The sequence below is a fragment of the Camelus bactrianus genome, chromosome 36, assembly GCF_048773025.1.
Source record: "Camelus bactrianus isolate YW-2024 breed Bactrian camel chromosome 36, ASM4877302v1, whole genome shotgun sequence".
Classification (NCBI taxonomy): domain Eukaryota; kingdom Metazoa; phylum Chordata; class Mammalia; order Artiodactyla; family Camelidae; genus Camelus; species Camelus bactrianus.
In genome coordinates this window covers 8,945,999-8,968,743 of record NC_133574.1, presented here as the reverse complement: position 1 = coordinate 8,968,743, position 22,745 = coordinate 8,945,999, and the positions used below count along the sequence as shown (strand labels likewise).

At 38.5% G+C, this 22,745-nt stretch overlaps 3 pseudogenes; 2 read left to right on the top strand and 1 right to left on the bottom strand.

The window, feature by feature from the left end:
• Positions 1–1,736: 1,736 nt before the first annotated feature.
• LOC141576090 (olfactory receptor 5M5-like) lies at positions 1,737–9,783 on the bottom strand (annotated as a pseudogene).
• Positions 9,784–12,563: 2,780 nt separating this feature from the next.
• LOC141576139 (olfactory receptor 5M5-like) lies at positions 12,564–13,501 on the top strand (annotated as a pseudogene).
• Positions 13,502–21,072: 7,571 nt separating this feature from the next.
• Positions 21,073–22,329, top strand: LOC141576089 (olfactory receptor 5M11-like; annotated as a pseudogene).
• The last annotated feature ends 416 nt before the right edge of the window (positions 22,330–22,745 follow it).

Here is a 22,745-nt window from a genome sequence, read left to right as displayed (position 1 = left end):
ATAGTTTTCCAACAAAGATATCTAAATACAGACTCCTATTCCTACTGGAATTTCCTTTTGCCAACCACTGCCCCTCTAAAGAACTGACATGCCATGCATACCCTCAACTGTGAGTCAGTCACTGAAAAAATTCCGTGTTGATCAAAACTGAAATAACTGAAATATTTCTGCAATGTGAAAGGATGTCTCTCAGCTTAATAGCAGTGCAAGAAATTCACAATAGAAGTCACTTGAATTTGATCATAAAACAATTTAAAATTAAGCAGCACCCAACATGTTGACAAAAGGTTTTACTTCAAATAAAACAAAGTGGAGACAGTACCAAAATATAAGTTCATAGAAATCATTCAAATAACAACATGTTGAAGGCTATGAATAGAAAATTGATAAAAATTTTAAAATGTTAAAATTAGTGAGTAAAACTCTTGGTAATAAAAATATGAATTAAATACTGTTTTGTGTATTATATTTAAGAGAGTTGAAAGACTGGCACTTTTTTGTACATTGATGATGTCAGGAAAAATAGTAATACATTTTTTTCTAGAAATTAATTTAACATTATGTTTTTAGGAGCCTTAGAAATGAACACTTTTACTCAGTCTACTTTTCAGCATGTGCTGAATGTATAGTAAGAAACTTAGGTGAAGATTTTCATCATAATGTCAGTTTTATAGTTGAGAAAAAGGGAACCACTGACATATTAATGCAGGCAGACCTCACTCTCCGTGATCTCCTATAAATGAATCTGGTGGAACCTGGAAATGTGTCTTTGCTTTGCATGGAACTCTGTGACCACAGCATATTCAAAGTGAGGCCTGCCTACATTTAATACACAATTAAGCACAGACATATGCAAATAGAACTGAGTCCTGCTGTATATAACTAGAACCCCCGGAAGGTTGTGCTGGCTGTGATCTTAGAGGAGAGTTTAAATATTATGTGACATGTTTTGCACTAGAATGTATACAGACATTAAAACAAAGAAGTTCCCAATTTAAAAAAGGACAAATCATTTTATATGTATTTTTATGAAAAAGAAGGGTACTTCAATATATACATTATGATAGTTTATAAAATACTAGGGTTAAGCAAAAATTAAAACTTGTTCTTTATGTCTTATGCACGCATTTCCCATGATAAACAATTATTGCTTTATAAGCACAAAAACAAAAAGTACATATATCCAAACTCATCGAGGGGGAGAAAGTAAAGCTCAGTGGTAGAGTGCATGCATAGCATGCACTAGGTCTGGGTTCAATCTCCAATACCTCCATTAAAATAAATGAATAAATAATCTACTTACCTCCCCCACTAATAAAAGGGGATAAAAAGAAATTTAAAAAGAAAAAACAACCAACAAACTATCCATATCCCAAGATATAAAATTAAAGAATATTTATTTATTAATGTTAGAATTGGAATATGAAAATAGGAAAAAAAAGCAGGGACTCAAATATGTTCTGTAAAATTGTTGAACTGGATGGCCACTCAGGGTCCTTCTAAATCAAGCTTCTATTATTTTTCCCTTTAAATATATTGTTCTTCAGGATAGGCTGAGATCTTCAGAGGTAATCAGAGCTATCCTTATGTGTCTGTTAGGAGTGAGTGATGAGGGCCACTGACTGTCAATTTCTCTACCTACAATGTTTTAATCTGGAACCCCAATTTTTGTTTCATTCAGAAGTTTACTTCTCAAGAGAAATTTCCTCTGGATAAAGGCTCTTTTCTTCTTGAGATTAAATATCACTGTCATTGTAGCTAGCACACTATGAAATTGAGAAAAAGTAAAATAAGTAAAAGTTGAGTTCCAACAAATTGTATTTGATGCATGAATGCTTTCTGCATTGTATTTATATCTACAATATTCACACATGCACACAATCAAATGAGACTCCCAAGGCCATTAAGGATGTGGGGAAACTAAAGTGTTCATTGGCTGGTGTTGCTTTCTTATATCACTGCATTCAAAATGAGAGAAATATAAAGCAACAATGAATAAAATGGTGGAAATCTATCTTAATATAATAACTGATCAGAAGCAATAAATTACAGGTGTAAAGATTTTCCTAAAGAGGCAAAAGTAAAAACTCCCTAATTATTAAAAGGAGGTGGTGAACTATATATGTCATGTCAGTGTTGTTACATTATGCTTTTAAATAAAGGTCAGTTCCAAAGAGTATCAAGCAGCCTGAAATATGCTTATGCTACAATTTAGTTGCAAAACACTAAAACGAAATTTCATGCATATTAAACTAGATGTTATTTTAAAATTGTTTGTGGCGAGATGTGACCTGAAAAGAAATGTGTAAAACTGTGGCACAAACAATTGTTAATATTGTAGGGACAAGATTATATAAATATCTTATTTAAGAAATGAAAATTCTAAATCAGGAATGGGTATCTCATATTAATAAGGGTGTTTTATTTAAAGGAAATGAAATGAATCATTGGGTCATTAAAATGTAAAACATCAGGTTTTTGATTGAAAGAATAAACATATATGGGTCTCCATTCAAGCAAAGTAGACATAAAAATTCATCAAAGATTTATTCAGAGCAAACACAGAAAATTAGAGAAATGAGATTTTTCTGAGAAGATAATCAGATTTCTTTAAGGAATATACATAAGATGTACCAGGGAAGAAAACCAGTTTCTTGAGGAAATTTACTACAATGTGCATCACTTTGCTGGTGAGAGCAGCTTAGGGATGCTCCATACTGGTGACCTAGGAAGTGAAAGGGAGAACTTCTCTGCTAACTAACCAAGTGGAAATGAGTTCCTGAGTGATGCTAAAACCATGAACCGGCTGAATCGTAGACAACTGACTTCTGCTGTCGTGATTCCTGCCCACCGTCATTTCCACTCAGCTTTGCCATTCTGTTTCCATAGACTCTCACTCAACCCCAAGCCCTGCGTGCATATAAACTATGACTGCTGTTCCAGAGAGTTGCATCCCAATGTTGGCAGAACCAACAAGGGATACTTTTGGATTGTTTTGAGGGATTCTTTCTTCTTTTATTGGGAAACTGGTAAGATAGAGCTTTTCCCCATTGTACCAAGGCTTCTCTAAATACCCTTCTCAAAGCCTGTTTCACATCCTTGTTTCTCAGGCTGTAGATAAATGGATTCAGCATGGGACTCACAAAAATACAAAACACTGAGACAATTTTCCCTTGTTCAACAGATTGCTCATTTGCTGGTCTCAGATACATGCAGAACAGGGACTCATAGAACATAGAGACAGCTGTCAGTTGGGAGCCACAGGTGGAGAAGGCTTTGCCCTGCCCTTCACTGGAACGGATCCTCATGATGGTGATGAAAACAAAAACATGGGGGATGAGGATTATGAGAAGGGAACCTGTGAGGTTAATCCCAGTGGACACAAACAGGGCGGTTTGCTTTACGTAAGTGTTAGAACACGTCAACGTTAAGAGGGCTGGGTCCACACATTAGAAATGGTTGATGATGTTGGATCCACAAAAGGACAAGTGAGAGGTCAGTATCACCTGCATTGTGACCACTATGGACCTCCAGAAGTAGGGGAGGATGACCAGGCAGATGAAGAGTGGCCTGGACATTCTGCTGTTGTAATGTAGGGGACTGCAGATGGCCACGTACTTGTCATAGGCCATGGCACCAAGCATGTAATACTCAGTAAGGAGCAGGGTCACAAAAACAAAACATTCGGCCAGACATCCCGTGTAGGAAATGGTCTTCTTCTCAGATAAGAAGTGTGCAAGCATCTGAGGAGAGACATTCGTAGAATAAAACATATCTACGCACGCTAAGTGGGTGAGGAAAAAGCACATGGGGGTTTGCAGCTGGGAGTGAATCTGATTAATAAAATCATCCCAAGGCTCCCGTGACGAGGTAACTCAGGAGGAAGACCACACAGAAGACGGGCTGCAGGTCTCGGTGAGTGGTCAGTCCCAGCAGAACAAACTCGGTGGCCTCGGGGCCATTGCACCAGGGAAATAGCTTCATTTTCATATTCTCTTTTAAGAGAAGAATGATTTTTCATGTGTAAAAAAGAGAAATTAATTGTGTGCAATTCAAGAATAGATAAAAATGGATAAGCACCCCAAAAAACTGGTTTTGAAAAGAAAGGTTTCAATAAGTTGTTACCTCCTTCAGAGATGGAGGAGTTTTAGCAGGTGCCTCCCGCGGTTGGTGGTGCTGCTTAAATGGGAAAATATATTTGATAAACATACTTTGAAGTCCATGTACCACCTGTGCTGGCTGCTTTGCAACACCCACCTTACCTCTGAAGTCCATGTACCACCTGTGCTGGCTGCTTTGCAACACCCACCTTACCTTTGAAGTCCATGTACCACCTGTGCTGGCTGCTTTGCAACACCCACCTTACCTTTGAAGTCCATGTACCACCTGTGCTGGCTGCTTTGCAACACCCACCTTACCTTTGAAGTCCATGTACCACCTGTGCTGGCTGCTTTGCAACACCCACCTTACCTTTGAAGTCCCTGTACCACCTGTGCTGGCTGCTTTGCAACACCCACCAACACGTCTGAACCTGAGTTGGCTCTTTCATGTCCCTCTTTGGAATCAGAACCTCAGATGCTCAAACATAACTGCTGCCCGTGTCTGACCATGACATCAGTGCTCGATCAGGGAGGGAGTGGAGGGGGTGACTGGCTTTCTGGAGATTGGTTCTATCATTGCCAGTGCAGGCACACCTGCTGTAACTGGAGTGGCATATACTCCTTGAGAGCCTCATTGTATATTTATTCAGATTCAGTTTCTTCCTGATTTCTTACTTATTCTCCAACAGCAATCAACCTCTTGGGTCCTTTGAATTTCTCTTCATCCTGTCACCTTTGTTTCAAACCAACAATTGATAGTCTGCATTTTTCTTCCCCCAGTACTCCTTATGATTTCACTAATCTCTTTGTGTCCCACAAAATCCCAATTTATTTTGTATTATATGTTTAATATTCATTGTATTGTATATTTAATATTCCTATTTCATTTAACCTCATACCTTTGATGTCACACCTTCCATCTAAACTAGCAGGAAATCTCTGCTCTACTTCAGCACATTGCCTATTGAATCTTAGAACAGCTTGTCAGCATCTCCTCCACTACCAGTCAGGTCTAAGATGAAATTATCTCTTGCCAAAGCTACTGTTAATGATTTTCTTCTTCCAGTTGGAAACTTTCTATCCTCCAACACAAGCCACTGATCTTGTTATAAACATAAATCACATCCTGTTAGTGACCTAAAGTGTTTGGCTAACGTTCCATCACACTTGGGCTAAAATCTTCACTTCATACCAGGATCCACAAGGACTTACGTGATCTCTTCCATCACTCCAAACACTTCCACCACTTTCCCTTCAGTCCTTTTTTTCCTGCCACAGTGACCTTCTGGTCGTTCCTTAAACATGCTGAGCACATTCCTGCCTCAAGGCCTGTGCACACACTGGTCCCTCTGCCTAAAATATTCTCCCCTCAGACCTGTAAGTGACTCATTCCATCACTTCATTTAGGTTTCTCTTCTAATGACGCCTCCTCTGAAAGGCTGGCTTGACCACTTGTCTAAGTGACTCCATTTCACATAGCTTTTTTACCATGAACTATGATCTATCTTTTCTACCATTGATCACTTCTGAAGTTATTATTTACTTACATAAATAAGTTTAGTTTCATGTTTTGTCAGCCCTCCCATGTTTAGAATTTTAGGGAATTTCTTTGGGCCATATCCCCAGAATTTGGGCAAATGCTTGAATCGTGGTCAATGAGTAGGATCCATTAGTTGAATGAATGGATGGAATGAGTAATGTACACTTTTCCACTCATGTCACCTGACTTTTCCTGGTATGTAGATTTCTTACTTCCCTGATGATACCAGTGGAGACTGAGTTACTACACAAGGCAATGTAAATCTGCTTTGATTATTACGGAGGGAGCAATGCTATCACTTTTCAATGTAATACTGAATTGAAAAAACCTAACAGAAGCCTTTCCAGATGAGGAAGGAAAGGTGTTCACATATTTTTTTCTTCTCATCTTTAGCCTTACACTCATCTAAATCCCTTTAAATTTTTCTCTTAAAAATAAGTGTCTGAAATCATTAAAGGCATATGGAGTGGGAGTATATTTTCTTGTAGCAAATTTTTAGGTTATAGGCTTGGGGAAGGAAAACAAGTTAAAAGAGAAATATATCTTTAAAATTCCTTGAATTAGCTAAAGCTCCACATCTAAGCTTGCTTTTCATCTTAGCTGTGTTGGAAAATGCATCTGTAACTAAGGTCTGGAGTGGTGGTAAGTCCTGCCTGGCCTCCTGATACATCACAAGTCACTTGCTGTCTTTGGCAGAAGGAGTCTGGACTTTGTCTGCCTCCTGTTTGGTCTCAATCTGGCAATCTTATAGTCACTACTAATTCCATTTTGTGTTCCAAAGAAGAAACAGTAAGAAAACAAGCAGTATTTCTTATGAGTTCTTGATTTTCAGAACAGTCAGACTTACCTGTGGAGAACAGTGGTTTCTTGGCCTCCATGAAGGTCCCCAAATAGGGGGGTTTATATCTGAATGGGATCCGGCCCTGAAGGATTCATCAAGAAATCACCCATGGAACGTCATTAGAACTCCCTCCAGAGGTGCTGATGAAAGTTACATCTTAATGAAGCAGATCTTAATTTATGGGTTAATCATTAGATGTACATAGTGTCTTTTAGAAAATGCAAAAACACATCCTACTGATTTTGATACTGAAAGTAGTTCTTGGGCAGATAAAAAGCTATTCTTCCCTTTATACTGAAAGGTCTCTGCCATGTGTGTGCGTACCTTATCCTCAGCTGGGATAATGTTTCCCTCTTCCTAGTGCCCACTGTTGTCTCTACCTCTCTTGTGGTCCATGCCTCCTTCTTAACTTTTCTATTCTTTTAAGGACAGTAATTGTCTAAGGACAAAATTAACACCAATTTCATCTGCTATCCCCAGTAGCAATCTGTAAACACTTTGAGTGCATATTTAATCTTTAAAGAAGAGTTACTGAATAAAAAAATAATGATGCTAGGCAGAAAGTTGTGAATTCATGGACTTTCATGTAAACAGTACATTATCCCATTTTTGTGAGTAATCTAAGAACATTTCATCTTGTGAATTAAAACACAGGGAATCAGTTTTTAGACCCTCAGATCCAACTGAAAGATCAGTTTAAATGAAATTAATTCAAGTAGACATTAGCATAGACCACTTATCCAAAGATATTTTAATTCATGACTCCTGATATATATTAACTCACACAGTATTTTTCTTTAGTCCTTATCTACATTAGTGCTTGAAATTAGAGTCAAGTCCTAGTATTTCTGACCAGATGTATAATAATCCTACTATAAATAAGAAAAATAATGCAATAATATTATAACTTCTGTATGATTAAGCCAATCTTCCTCTCTTTAACTCCATCTACCATTCACTACTCACATAAAAAAAATGTAGATTATTACAGAAAAAAATAAACAGCAGTAAGTCTTGCCTTTGGGCATAGGCATACTAATAATCCATTTTAAAAAAATGATTTAAGGCCTTAGGAGAGCTCTCTGAGCCTGGTTGTCCCACACTACTTGCTGGAGGCGTGGCCCTGAGTCAGTCTGGTGGGCGGCCACAGCGGAGTAAACCTTGGATTCACACAGCAGTTCATCCGCACTTGGACTTGGGTTAATGCTCCGACAGTTTCTCATTTTCATGGGACATAAACAGCACCCAGGTTTCCAAAATTCCACATCTTCCTAATAGAGGAATAGGCAAATAGCTAAATGGGATGACTGGGACAGGTGCACCAGTGAAGCTGAGAACCCACAGCAGATGTTCTAGGCCAGGACTCATGATGTAGACAGAGCAGACCTAAGCAGGGTCTGTAATTCCCTTAAGAGCCAAGATGCAGCTGGGTTAGCAGGGAGTGTCAGCAGGGAGGGTCAGCAGGCCCTGTCCAGCCCAGAGGGAATAGTGACCCCAGATTGCACTGGTCCTGGTGGCCAGCAGCAGAGCAAACAGTAACCATCCATGTCAGAGACCAAGACAGACCAGAGAGAAGCAGGAAGGTAATGAGTGCAGATCAAAGCCTCCCTTTCCAGTGCTGGGAGGCCTCCTCAGTCATATGAGGGAAAAAAAGATGAGAGTATGAAGGGCTGGCCATTGCCTTGAAGGGAAGGATCCACCAAAAGAGTTTATTTAAATTATTGACTAAGCCCAAAGCTGCTCTTTAAAAGAAAACCACACTTCACAAGTTCATGTATGTAATTACACATTGACGTAAGGCCCCAGGTAATATAATTAAAGATATTGGGCCATTAACATTTTTTTCTGAAAAGATGAGTGAAATATATATAATTTTTATACACTAGTTCCCATAAAATTGCAAGGAAGAAACAAAAGCTCTTGGGCAAAGATCTTGCAGGTTAGGGAAAAAACAAAGCCATGTTTCAACAAACCTACTGGACAAAAACTATTTTCAGAATAGTAAAATAAAGAACTTGAAATGGATGAAAGTTCTTCTATAATATTATAATTTATTCATAGTTTATAACACTTGGGCCTAAATATAGGCCACTGTCAAATCCTTCATTAAATATGTTGGTTAGAAGAAATTATGTTTCAACAAGTAGTTAAGAAATTATGTTTCCTCATTAAAGTGACATGTTGGGTTCATTACAGAAATTCAAATTTGCTCACTAATCTTATGATAGTTGACATGTTGAGATGGTTTTGCAGATGTTTTTACAGTCATCTTCAGCCTTATAATCTTGGATACATGCCCTTGGTAGTCTCCATTATCTCTGGATTTTCCTAAATTCAGGTTGAACAAATAGAACTAATTGGTTTTATAGTTGATTCACTAATAAAAAACACACACTAAAAACTTGTTTTACCATCTCTCTGCTCAGCTGGATTGGACTCCTGTGGAAGAGGAGAGCACTTCCAGAGATTTTCAAGCTACATTTTCACATTTTCTTTACCCTGTCTGGCAGTGGAGCACATATATTTGCAACCCTCTTAGCATGACAGCTGGTATCCTCTGCTGAGTGCTTATCAGATAGCAGCCACGAGTATGCTAAGTACTGAGAAATGGTTGTACGCATTCATTGCCAAGGAAAGACAAAGTTTATTGAACATTTGCAATGTCCTTGTGATACAGATATTGTAAGTATTTCTTACAGATTAAAGACCTGAATATCAGAGAAATTAAATCAATTTTTCCTAGAACACAGAGCTAGGTTTCAAATCAAATACTGCTGTCTTATGTATTTCTGGGCTGGCTCTGAAATCACTCCAAACCATAGGGGTTTAGATGTTTAATAGTAAGTTATGTTTCAGATTTCTCAAAATTTAGGAATATATATACATATATTCATTACATAGACATATACTTATATACAAATGTATGCATTATATAATATATATTATAAAATATATTATGATTTCTATACATCTAGGCACAGAGGACTGGTACTAGGCTGACAGTGTGCTGGCAGTGGATGAGATAAAAAGTGGGCAGAGCCGTTACTTACTTTTCTTGCATCTTTCAATTCCAGATCATGGCACTTCCTTAAAGTTGAAATTTTTATTTAAGAAATGAATTAATAAAAGTTGATTAGCTTTTAAGAAAGGCGATCTCCCAATAACTGTCAAAGGAATGTTGCAAACTCCTCTAAGGTTACTTTTATTTGCAGGAATTCCTTCCTTCTTCTCTTCTCCTCCTCCACCTCATAATCTTCCATCTTCTCCTCCTCTTCCCCATCCTTCTCCTTCTTCTTCCTCATGTGGGAAAATTTGACTCTTAAGGCATTTAAAAAGTCAAGGAGGTGATATCTGGCTGTGGGAGGGAGTGGGAGGAGGAAATCAAGGATGACGGAGACTTCTGGGATGTACACAGGTGAACAGGGGTGCCAACTGCAATAACAAGGATTGAGGCAGAGGTTTTTAAATGACTTTGGAGGAAAAGAGACTGAAGGACATTTCTGATTTCTCTCCATCGACCCCCACAGGCTTGCTGTGGCAGGGTGAATGGAGATTGGTGAGATGATGAAAAGCATCATTTGCAGCTGCCTGGCTGTCAGTACAAGACATCCTCTTCTCTATGTGACTGACACGTGTGTCTCATCTCAGTCAGATGTGCTGATGTGTCATGGCTCTGGAAAGGGAAGGAGGGAACAAGAGTTGTCTCACTGCTCTGCTGTGCCCAGGTGACTTCCATCCAGAGGAGAGGGGCAGGAAAGCATGTCTAAGCCACGTTCTGAAACCGACTTTACCTGTGGCAATGCCAGTAATATTAATATCTGACTCCCCTGTGTAGTGTTCCGCCAAATCAGGAGCCAGAAGGAGGGTGATTCAATGACCCCTTTAACATCCAACAATGATGAAGCCAGGGATATCTCAAACTTTAACAAGAGGAGTAATTATTATTACAATAATGACTATTACTGCTCCAACTTCCAATGTAATATTTATTGAGTAAGTACCATGTACCACTCTCACCTGAATAAGGGACATGGAATAAAACAAAATGCTACTCAGACGGTTTAACTGAAGGGAATTTAAGGAAAAGACAGAGAATCAGTGAAAGAAATGTTAAAGAAATCAGTCAAAGACTTAAGCATCTGGAGGCTGATTGCAGAAGGCAATTTCCATCGTAGCCCTGATGTGGTCCAGGCAGGGACAACTGTCTGGAGTCCAGGGAGGACCAGAACCAGGAAGAGCCCTGGCCACCTTCTTCTCAACACACACCCCAGCAGGAGATTACTTGGAAGAATGCAGCTACTCCAGTGCATTCACTGTGAAACTGGGAGAAAAGGAAAGGGCAGTTTGGCTACTCTTCTCTTCCTCCCACCTCTGACATGCTGCTGGTTTCTCCCACTGGCAAAAATCAGCTGGAAACAAGACAGCGGGTCTGGGTGGGCAGGCTGACAAAGGAAGAATCACTAGCACATTTATATTATCTGAATACCCACAGTGACTCCATTGCTGTGCAGTATAATACCTATTAAAAAATAAAATAAAATCAGGAAATAACCAGTCCAAGTTCAACAATACTTGATTGATCTCCAACAGTTTTCTAGACCCCAAACTTACTCCGCACACCATGCTCTATTTTATCCTTTGTAAGCAAGATAACTTAATATTTCTCCCAAGTAAAGTCTCCAAATATCGAGGCACTCAGGCATAAATTAAAATAAATAATGAATCCCATTGCTTCAGTTTCAGGAGATTTGATGTCTTGATGATACTGGGGAGTGGCAAAGAAAATCATGTTCTCAATCAGGTTATAATTTAAAAAGAATAAAACAGTGGTGGTTGTCTATAGTCTGAATGGCTGTCTGCTGGAAATAATTGCACCACAGGGAGCTGGTCCCTCTATGACGAGTCTGCTATAAAGTCCTCTGGTCCTTCCCAGCCACGCTGTCACTGAGAATCACTCTTCTTTCACAGGTAGGATTAGTCGTTGTTAAAATACACTTTACACCCCAGAAATAAATATTTTAATGAACAAAAATAAAATTATGGCCTGAAACATATTCTGATGAATTATCAAACACCTTAATCTAAATTCTGCTATTCTTCTGATGATTGTCTCCTCCCCATCCAGGGTGTCTTTTAATATTTTATTTTTCCCCTAACCTTTCCCAGCTTGAGTATTTACTATCACTGTCATGCATGGTGTTACGTGCCACAGGCATATGGTTCATGTGCGGCATGCTTATCTGTTTCTACACAAAGAGCACGGATTTACTTTCATGCCCCATGAACACACTCATGCCCCCAATAACTGGCTATATTTTACAAAGGCTCAGGTATCCTGAGCTGAATCTTAAGATTTGGTGATATGTGGGCCATTTGATACAGACAAGAGCAGGGGAAAGGGACATGCATTGCAGGGTGAGGGATCATCCTGAAAATGATCTTGAGTTTAGAAGGGCTGGTGGACAGAGTCCAGTTCTAGAAAGATCCGTGTCATTTATCAGTGCCACCTCCTTGAGTCCATGTAGCTGTGAAAACATGTGACTGATGCTTTGATACCACATCAAAAGGCATACTGATAGTACAGGGAACTATAATCAATACCTTGTAATAGCCTATAGGGAAAAACAATACAAAAAAAGAATGTAAATAAATACATATGTATAATGGGATCACTATGCTGTACACCAGAAATTAACACTGTAATATAATAATATAATATAATAAAAAAGGTATAATAGGAAACAAAGGATCCTAATTTCAAGGAAAAGTAATGTTTAAGGGAAGTATAAGTAAACAATTTATGAAAACTAAATCAGGAAAGAATACAAGCTTTTCAAGTATGAAAAACTTTCAAAACAGGATTTGGAAGTGTGACTGCCTATACACAAGGGAACTCTATTAGTTTAGGTACCTGAAACATCAATCTCATACTTGCTATGCTATTTCCTTGTGTTACAGCTTTTACAAGTTGGAGAGAGGATTAAGTATCCGACGACATGATGTGGGTAATGGAAAAATGACCAGAGACAAATGCATTTTTATTTCCTTTACTTTAGACCTCATTTGAAGTTAAGCAAGCATAATGGTAAGGACAAACTACACTGTGGGGACTGAGTTTATTCTCCTGGGACGGACAGACTGGGCGGAGCTGCAGCCTGTCCTTTTGGCAGGGTTCCTAGTCATCTACCTCATCACGGTAATCAGCAATGTGAGCGTCATTTTCTTAATCAGAACTGACTCAAAACTTCACACTCCGATGTACTTCTTCGTCAGTCACCTCTCCTTTGTAGATCTCTGTTACGCCACCAGTGTCACTCCTCAGATGCTGCTTAATCTCTTGTCCAAGAGAAGAACCATTTCCTTGCTAGGTTGCTTTATACAGTTCCACCTTTTCATTGCCCTGGTGATCACAGATTATTACATGTTCGCAGTGATGGCTTATGGCCGCTACGTGGCCATCTGCAAACCCTTGTCATATGGAAGTAAAGTGTCCTGACGTGTCTGCCTCTCTCTTGTTGCTGCTAATTATATTTATGGGTTTGCAAAGGGTCTGGCACAGACATCCTGCTGCTCTGCCTCTCCTTCTGTGGACCCAATGCAATCACCCACTTTTACTGTGCAGACCCACCTCTCATGGTCCTGGCCTGCTCAGACACTTACGTCAAAGAGACTGCCATGTTCGTGGTGGCTGGTGCCAATCTCACCTGTTCTTTCACCATCATCCTCATCTCCTACATCTTCATCTTCTCAGCCATCCTGCGCATCCACTCAGCAGAGGGGAGGCACAAGGCCTTCTCCACCTGCGGGTCCCATCTGACTACTGTCACTATCTTTTATGGGACACTGTTCTGCATGCATCTGAGGCCCCCTTCTGAGGCATCTGTAGAACAGGGGGAAATTGTAGCTGTCTTTTATACTTTTGTGAGTCCCATGTTAAATCCTTTGATCTATAGTTTTTGAAACAAAGATGTTAAAAACACAGTAAGGAAAGTGATTCAAAAGAAATTGTTTGCCCAGTAGCATAGACATTTGGTCACAGGTATGTAACATATCAATGTTCTCTACCAATTAGTGAGCATTTAAAATAACAAATCACTATCTGTCATGGAGTTTGTTTTTGTCTCCTGTAATTTGCCTGTGAGACTTGGAAGAAAGTGTCAAAGTATTAGCTTGTGTTCACAGCATTGCCTCATTCTATTTAAAAAAAACACACACACATAGAAAGTCAAAGACAAGACTAGATAGCATTGTTATTGCTCTAAAATTCAATAGTCAATAAAGGACAGATAATTTTATCCACAGTAGTCATACAGGTACAAAGTTATAAAAGACATAAGTGAAAGATGATGCTACAGCAATGACAATTTGTTAGAATTTGGGGGGTTTAATGACTTCCAAACTATTTTCCAGAAACTTGTTAACCGTAGCATGAGAGGTTTTTGTTTGATTATTTGGTTGGGTTCTCCTTCTGTTCAAATTATTTATCAATGAAGATCTTTAGGGATCTCAGGTCATTACTCTAAGAACTATCTTTCCATGTTAGCACTGGCCCAATAGAATCCTCATTCATAAAGCTTTTTGATGGAAATGCCTGATTTCCTTCAATTTTTTTTTATTATTTCTTTTAATTTTTTTAAACAATATATATCCCTGTAGTGAAACTGGTTTTGTGGTTTCATTTTTTTCATCATAAACTATTACCAGCATGGACCCCAAAATAGAAAATGCCATAAAGACCGCTCATTCAAGCATATCTGATCACTGTCAAGTCTTCATTCAAAGCTGCTTTTGTTCCATATACTGCGCACCTCTCCAGTCATGGGCCCCACCGCATTCTTTGGTGTCTCCTCCTCAGGCACAGAAGGCAGGGAAGCCTCTGGTGCTGAAAATCTCTCATAAAAGATGGGAGCTGAGCAGAGCAGGGGTCTAGTAGTCAATCTAGTTGAATTTTCTGCTTTTTCCAGGTCTTATCCCTCCAAGCATTTGTTTCATACATACAACTGAGAGAGATGTTTGTGGACTTTATTTCTTTTTGCAATTTTTCTTTGTAAACCTTGAGGTTAAAATTAGACCATGTCAAGTAATAAACTCATAATATTCCTTTTACTATTTATAGTTTTCATCCCATCTCTGATACTTACACTCTAAAAGCCTGTTCTGTCTGATGTGCATTTACCATAAGCAGTATTTTTTAAATCATTTTTAGTTACTTAACACCTATTGTGTGTATTTCTCCCTTTTTCATATTGAAGTATAGCTGATTTAGATATTATAGAGTTCTGGATTTATAGTACAGTGACTTACAATTTTTAAAGGTTATCTTCCATTTATAGTTATTATAATATATTGGCTGCATTCCCTGTGCTGTACATATACCCTCATAAGGTATTTACTTTATATACAGTCATTTGCATCTCTTAATTTCCTACCCCATCTTGGCCCTTTGCCCTTCCCTTTCCCCACTGGTAACCACTAGTTTGTTCTCTATATCTGTGAGTCTGTTTCTTTTTTGTTATAATCACTAGTTTTGTTTCATATTATGGATTCCACAGATAAGTGATAACATACAGTGTTTGTCTTTGTCTGACTTTTTCACTTATCACAATACTCTTATTTTCAAGCCCTGAGTCTTTTTAATCACCGAGTTTCTTATTTTATTGTGAATATTGATACTTTGGGATTCTTTCTAACAGGTTATTTTGTGCTTTAAAAAAATTTTCCCTCTGCCTTTCCCTTTACTGACTAAGGATTCAATTGTATTTTCTAAATTCTTTTTCTTTTTAATTCTTCTTTGATTATTACACATTCCATGTTCTATTTTTAATAATTCCCTTAAGTTTTAATATACCTACTTGAATTAACTAAGTCTCCATTGATCAGTAAGTCTACTTTGCAATAAAAGAAACTTAGACTGTTTAAGTCTGGCTACATCCTGCTTCTAACATATGCTTTCATTTGCAGGCATAGAATAATAAATTATTTAATGATGAATATTAAATATTAGTATATATTTTACATATGATAACAATTATAATTGTGTTTAATATTTATTCAGTATCAATGTTCATTTAACTTTAGTGACCTTTTTCAAAGCATCTCACTGTTCTTTCATGATTTCTACCCTTTCAGGATTTTTACCCTTCATTCATGATTTCGTTTTCTTCTGTGAGATGAATGCCCTTAATCAATTCTTTCAGTGAAAGTTTCTCTGTTTTCACTTGTCTGAGAATTTCCTGTCTTAACTTTCATTCTCAAAGAAGAATTTATTTAGGTATGAATGTAGACAGACAGATACTTGCATTCAGTATTGAAAAATGTTTCATTTTCTGGCTTCTTTTAGTTTGGTTGTACAGATGGTTGCCCTGCCAGATGATTGGTTATTTCTCTGTAAGTAACATATTGGCTTTTTTTAATTTGCTAATTTTCAGCTTCAGTTTTTGTCTTTGTTGGGATTTAGTTATAGATCTCCTCTTGCATTTTCAGTGCCTACCTGGCTGATCTCTCAACGTCTTATCCTCTTAATATACATTCTCACAGTACCATATAACTTTGATTTATAGAACTTTTCCCAACTGTAATTTAACATTATCTGTATGATCAATTCATGGTTATATTGCCGGAGAATTGTCAGCTTCATGAGGGCCAGGTCCATTCTAGTTTTGCTCACTAATTTAAGGTCAGCATTTATCCCCAAGCCTAGAATATAAATGGCTCTCAATAAATATCTATTAAGTTAATAATCACTATGCCCTTTACAGTATAGTTCTTTGAGCAGTGCAAGCTCTATTCTCTTGCCTTCCCAACATGGTTTTCACTAATTCATAATAATCTGAAACCTGACTGTAGACCTTTCATGCCTCGTCCCTCCCATCATAAAGCAGAAGCACTTTAAGGACACAAATCACCTTTTGGCTTTCTCTTACACCCTCTGTGTTGACCATATGGTGGCAAATAGAAGGTTTTCCCTAAATATTTAACTATATGGATGAATGAATGAATGCCCCTGTACCCAGAGACTGTGTACTATTGTGTGAGCTTGTCACATGTCTTTCCTAAGCAAGATGATTTGGAAGATTACATATCAGCCAGTTTGAATCCCAGCCTCTCAACTTACTAGCTCTATATACAAGTGAAAGTTGATTCACCTCTACTGGCCTCGGTTTCCCATCTGTAAAATGAAGATAATAATACTAACAACCCACGATGTTTGTGAGGAATAGTGAGCTCAGTCTTGTGAGGCAATAAGGCTAATGCCTGGCACAGACTAAGTATTCAGTGCCTCGTACCTATCACTAGTTACTCCAGTTTGTTTTCTTTCCTCTTTTTTTAACTTATTCACTCATCCCACATCATCTCTCTGCAGAGCTTCACTTTTGAGGGCTGAGGTTATACATTCAATAAGAAGCAAAGTTACTTGGGAAGAAACACCCAAGATTTACTGTACATTCACTGAATTAAACATGCACACTCCCTAAACCGTTCAGCAATATTCATTGAACAGCTGTTATCTCCGCAGCCTGTACTTGCAGTCGAGGTTACAGTCTTTGTTCATAAGGGTTTGCAATCTAATGCTGGCTACAGAATTATCAGCAGGTAAATAAAACACAGGGTGTTACCCAAGGATGGGGCAGAGTGGTACCACAGCATGGGGGATGAAGGTCAAACCTAGTTCTGGGGAGGCAGAGAAAGGATCTTTTGAGAAGACTTCAATGTGATCCCTTCAATTCATGCCAGGACCAAGTTAAATCTGATGAGAATAAGGAAAGCACTGATGAAGGGAAAGCTAAGGGAATATTTCAAAAAATGTGAAGAAAAGGAAGACAAACTGTGACTTCAGGTTGAGGGATGGCAGCTACCTACAATAGAAAAAGAAGTCAACTTGGTATGTGAAAGTAGGCATTCAAATCCCACCCCCCACTCGACAGCCACGTGGCAGGGTGAGTTAGACATCACTGTTCCTGGAGTGGCGCTTCTACTTCTTTAGCTAAGACTTCAGAATAAGTCCCTATCTGTTAGTTTTTGTTTTTTCTTTTGAGAAATCAACTAAATTACCTGCATAAAAGGTGTTTGCCAATTACCTTGTCTGTTTCTGCTTATGCCTGATCCTGTTCCAGACAGCAATGCCCATCAAGGAGAACTCTGATAAGAGCTCTGGATTTTGGAGAGGAGACAGTTTCAGTATAAAAGAAGAACATAAAAACTCAGACGATCATCAGAATTTCAAGTTGAAATTCTTCGTGTGGTTCCCATAAAAGTCTTAGGGTAAAACAGTAATTTGAAATTATGGAGAATATGACTGAGACTTGCAATTTGCTTTCTGATCCCCAAGTGTTCCAATTAATTCTGAAAAAAGTGACTCCCAATGCCACACTCATTCCTGCAGCTCTTCAGTCCTTCTGAGATCTGCTTTAAGGGCAGGCCCCTGCCTCCCATATCCTGCTAGAAATATGGTTGCCTTTGTGGGCTTACAGAGGCATTAGTGAACTCCCTCAATCACAGTTTGAGAAAATAGATGCTTATCAGAACCAGAAGTAAGTCTTTGTGTTTCTACTTTATTTTCAGTCAAGAGGAGATTGTATTAAAGTCTCAAACTGATGCCCACATATTTGTACCTTGTTTGCTCAAAATATATACAAGCAACCCTTTCTGTTTTCAGTATCAGAGTTTGAACTGCAACTAATTTCCTGGACAAAAAACTTATTGAAATTCTATTGATCTTTCTGGACAACATTTTACAGACCCATTGCTAGAGCAAAAGAACCAAGAAAGGCAAACACTCTGTTCACCCCACACAATTATAAGGACATGTCTTCATGCATAAGACAGAGCTGATCCTAAATATAAGACTTCTTATCCTCAGAGCACAGGAATCTAATAGCCACCTGCAGAAGATGTTCAAATCTTTCCTCTGGCCTGACTCAGGCAGCCAGACCAGCTGTGATTTTCCTTCTCTGTAAACACGTACTCTTTATAATCCTATTTTTTAAACCTCTTTCCACTTATCAGCACTACTGCTCTACTTCAGTTGGTTACGTCTGTATCCCACATAAATTTCTGAGCTTGTGAGTTAAAGATATTTCAGATCCGACAGGCAATCATTAAGTGACATATAATAAATGAGACCTTCTGCAAGTGAAACCTCAAGTCCAGTTTCCTGCTGTGTCTTTATAACTTTGGAATTCCAGCATCCTGATCTTTGTCTTTCCATTATGTTCTGTCCTGGTAACCGCCACCTCTCTCTCTCTGGGTGCTGAAGAGTATGAGGACTCTCTTGAGCCACCTTGCTGCTGTCATACAAATAGATACCCTTTTTTCTCAGAGTATTTCTTGCTGACACTTCTTGCAGAGAAGCTGCAACTAACCACCAACTCCTGTTCTCCAGTGGAGGTTGTGACATTTTGGCAGGAAACTGATAGGTAGAGATGGATCAGATTCTCAATGAAGTGAAACATCTGTGTTTTAGGAAACACCTCACTTATGACCTTCTGTGCTGCTCTGTGTGAACTCTGTACCCATGTGTACAAGTTTCAAAGAAAGGTCACGTATGGTGTCTTCATATTTTCTTTTTTATATAAATTTCATGTTATATGTATTTTACTGTAATTTTTATTGAATGAAAGATTCTTTAAATTCTGTAGTGCTTTACAGTTTTCAAAAGTTTCACACATAATTTTGTATAATCCCATAACAACCCTTTTCCTCTACCCCAACTTGCCTCTCCCCCTTTCCCTCTCCCCACTGGTAACCACTAGTTTGTTCTCTATATCTGTGTCTGCTTTTTTGTTTTATTCACTAGTTTGTTGTATTTTTTAGATTCCACATAGAGGTGATATCATACAGTATTTGTCTTTCTCTTTTTGACTTATTTCACTTAGCATAATGCTCTCCAAGTCCATCCATGTTGCCACAAATGGGAAATTTTCATTCTTTTTTATGGCTGAGTAATATTCCATTTGCATATACGTTGTATCTTCTTTATTCATTCACCTGCAGATGGACACTTAGATTGTTTCCATACCTTGTCAACTGTAAACAGTGCTGCTATGAGCATTGGGGTGCATGTATCTTTTCAAATTATTGCTTTTGGTATTTTTCTGGACATATGCCCAGGAGTGGGGGTGACAGCTCAGTAGTAGTTCTGTTGTTTATTCCTCCTAGAACACCCTTCTTAAAAGAGCCTTGTTGCTTGCTTTCCTTCTCCTTCAATTTGTTGCTAAAAGAGTCAACTTTTCATGAATTTTGTTGGTATTATTATTAAAATGTGAACTTCCTGTCTTCCAAATTCCATTTGAACCACTATGGACTTACTTACAGCACAGTCTGTTCACTAGAATCTGGGTGCCACAAAGGCAGGGGTTTTTGAAGGTTTTGTTCATTTTGTAACTGAAGTGCCTAATCACACAATATGCTGAGTACCAAGAAATACTTGTCTTATGAATATCTAGTCTGACATCCACAAAGACGTGAGAAGGAGACAGGACAGATATTATGTCCATTTGCAAATGAGAAAAATGACATGAATCTTGGTTAAGGATCACTGTATGTTATCAGTAACTATTATTAGCATATTCAGCAAATATTAACTAAGCACATAATGTTCTTGGTGAAGGAGATATAGGTGCAAAATAACTTGTCACTACCTTTCTAAAACTTATAATAAAGTAACATAGAAATGAAACAAGAATTGTGTAGGTTTTGAAAAATTAACCAAAAGTGAACAGACAAAAACAAAAGCATCTGGGGAGAAAGGAGGAGAGGACTCAGGATAGTTAAGTGGTGAATGCGAGATAAAAATCCATCAGGACTGTAATACCGCTGGATAAATACAATTGTGATCAACAACTTAAATACTAACCGCACCAAAGTTACTTCTTTTCTTTATCAACATATTATGTCTTTACTGTAGACTGTTCTCAAAATACTGCCTGAGAATTCATTTGATTTGATAATTCTTTATTCATTTATTTGACATATTTGACTGTGCCTTTTTAAAGTGTGATTCTAGGAGCATCTTCATTAGAGTCTCCTGGATAATTGTTAAACGTGAAGATTCCAGTATCCCACGTGACACTTTCTGAAACCAACTTTCTGTCAATTTGCTTGATTAAAAAGCTTCTCAAATAAAAGCTTTGTACACTAAAGTTAAAAAAATCCTTAGCTCTTCTAAGGATCTGACGTCACAAAAAGCTCTGTAGGGATACAGAGATGAGTGCAAGTTTTCAAATAATTCATTCTTTCATGCTCATACTGTTTTTTTTTTCTTTTCCTTTTTACAATTCAGTATATAAATATATGCCTAGAAGTCACAGTACAATAATGAACTAGACTTTGTCCCAGACACTGAAGAAATAATATATGAGTAGAAAGAGGATACATTATGGGGATATAATGCGCTCAAAATAGAGTATGTAGGGTGTGCATGAAGCAAATAGTAGAGAGGGATTAATTTATACTCATATACGACAGGAATGGGCTGAGACATTCTCAGAAAGGACTGGCTTTTAAATTGAGCCTTATAGGGAGAAAACAGTGCAGGGAGGTAGGGGATATGCAGCTTTGATGTATAGATAGGTAGAGCTGTAGGTATAATTATGGTTATCTATAGGTACAGCCTGCAGGTAAGAGAGAGAAATACAATAGTATTTTGGTATATAGACAGCTTAGACAATGGCTTAGGCATAAGTATACTTATCAGTAGGTACAGCCATTCATACAGGTGAACCTAGGGTAAATATAATAGTAGTGCAGTATAGAGAAAATGGAAATAATGATTCAGCAGAAGTATGACATCAGGTTACGGCAGTATTTATTTGGGATAGTATCTGGAGGCGGAGAGGAAAATCATTTCAATAGTCAGTACTGCGATTTGCACCTTCACGTCTGCTTTCATTGCATTTGTTCCAGGTGCAGGCACAGGCTCAGAGATTGCCCATCACCAATGACAGTGTGATAACACAATTCATTCTCCTGGGGCTCATGGATTGCCCAGAGCTCCAGCCTCTGCTCTTTGTGCTGTATCTGGTTGTTTACCTTGTCACCCTCCTAGGCAACCTGGGCATGGTGCTGGTAATCAGACTGGACCCTCGCCTGCACACGCCCATGTACTTCTTCCTCACTAACCTGGCCTTTGTGGACTTGTGCTCCACGTTGAATGCAACCCCCCAGATGCTGACTAACCTGTTGTCAGAGAGGAAGACCACCACCTTTGCTGGCTGCTTTGCACAGTGTTACCTTTTCATAGCACTACTCCTCACTGACTTTTACTTGCTGGCAGCAATGGCCTATGACTGCTAAGTGGCTATATATATGCAGCCCTCTGCACTACAGTATGAAGATGTCCATGCGTGTCTGCCTTTGCTTGGCCACATTCCCTTATGCCTGTGGTTTCTCAGATGGGCTGTTCCAGGCCATCCAGACCTTCCACTTGAACTTCTGTAGACCAATAACGTCAACCACTTCTACTGTGCTGACCCGCCACTCATCAAGCTTTCTTGTTCTGACACTTATGTCAAAGAGCTTGCCATGCTCATATCAGCTGGCTTCAACCTCTCCAAATTCTTCACCATCATCCTGGTGTCTTATGCCTTCATCATTGCTGCCATTCTCAAGATCAAGTCAGCAGAGGGAAGGCACAAGGCATTCTCCACCTTTGGTTCCCACATGCTGGCTGTAACCCATTTTATGGGACTCTCTCCTGCATGTATGCAAGACCACCATCAGAGAAGACTGTTGAGGAATCCAAAATAATAGCTGTCTTCTACACCTTTGTAAGCCCAGTTCTCAACCCACTGATCTACAGTCTGCAGAACAAAGACATAAAACGAGCATTGAAGAGAGTCCTCAGATAAAATATGGTCACTAAGGCGGCAACGCCTTCAGTTTCCAATAAACCATAAACTCTAAATTCTTGGCTAAATATCTTTGCATTTTATGATGAGTTTTCATATTCTTTATGGATATGTCTCAGATGTCCTTGGGTCTGAGAGAAAATGAGCTGCACTTATTAGTCTAGGCTCTTTCCCCTCAATGTTTTGTCCGTGGACCAGCATAAATGTGAGATCATACAGTGTTTTCCTTTCCATTTGTCTGACTTATTTCACTTAACATAATGACCTCAAGGATCTTTCATGTGGTAGCAGATAGCAATTTACTTTTATTTTTAGGCTGAATAATGTTCTGATGTTGTGTGTGTGTGTGTGTGTGTGTGTGTGTGTGTGTGTGTGTGTATGATATCATCTTTATATATTAATTTATTGATTGGCCC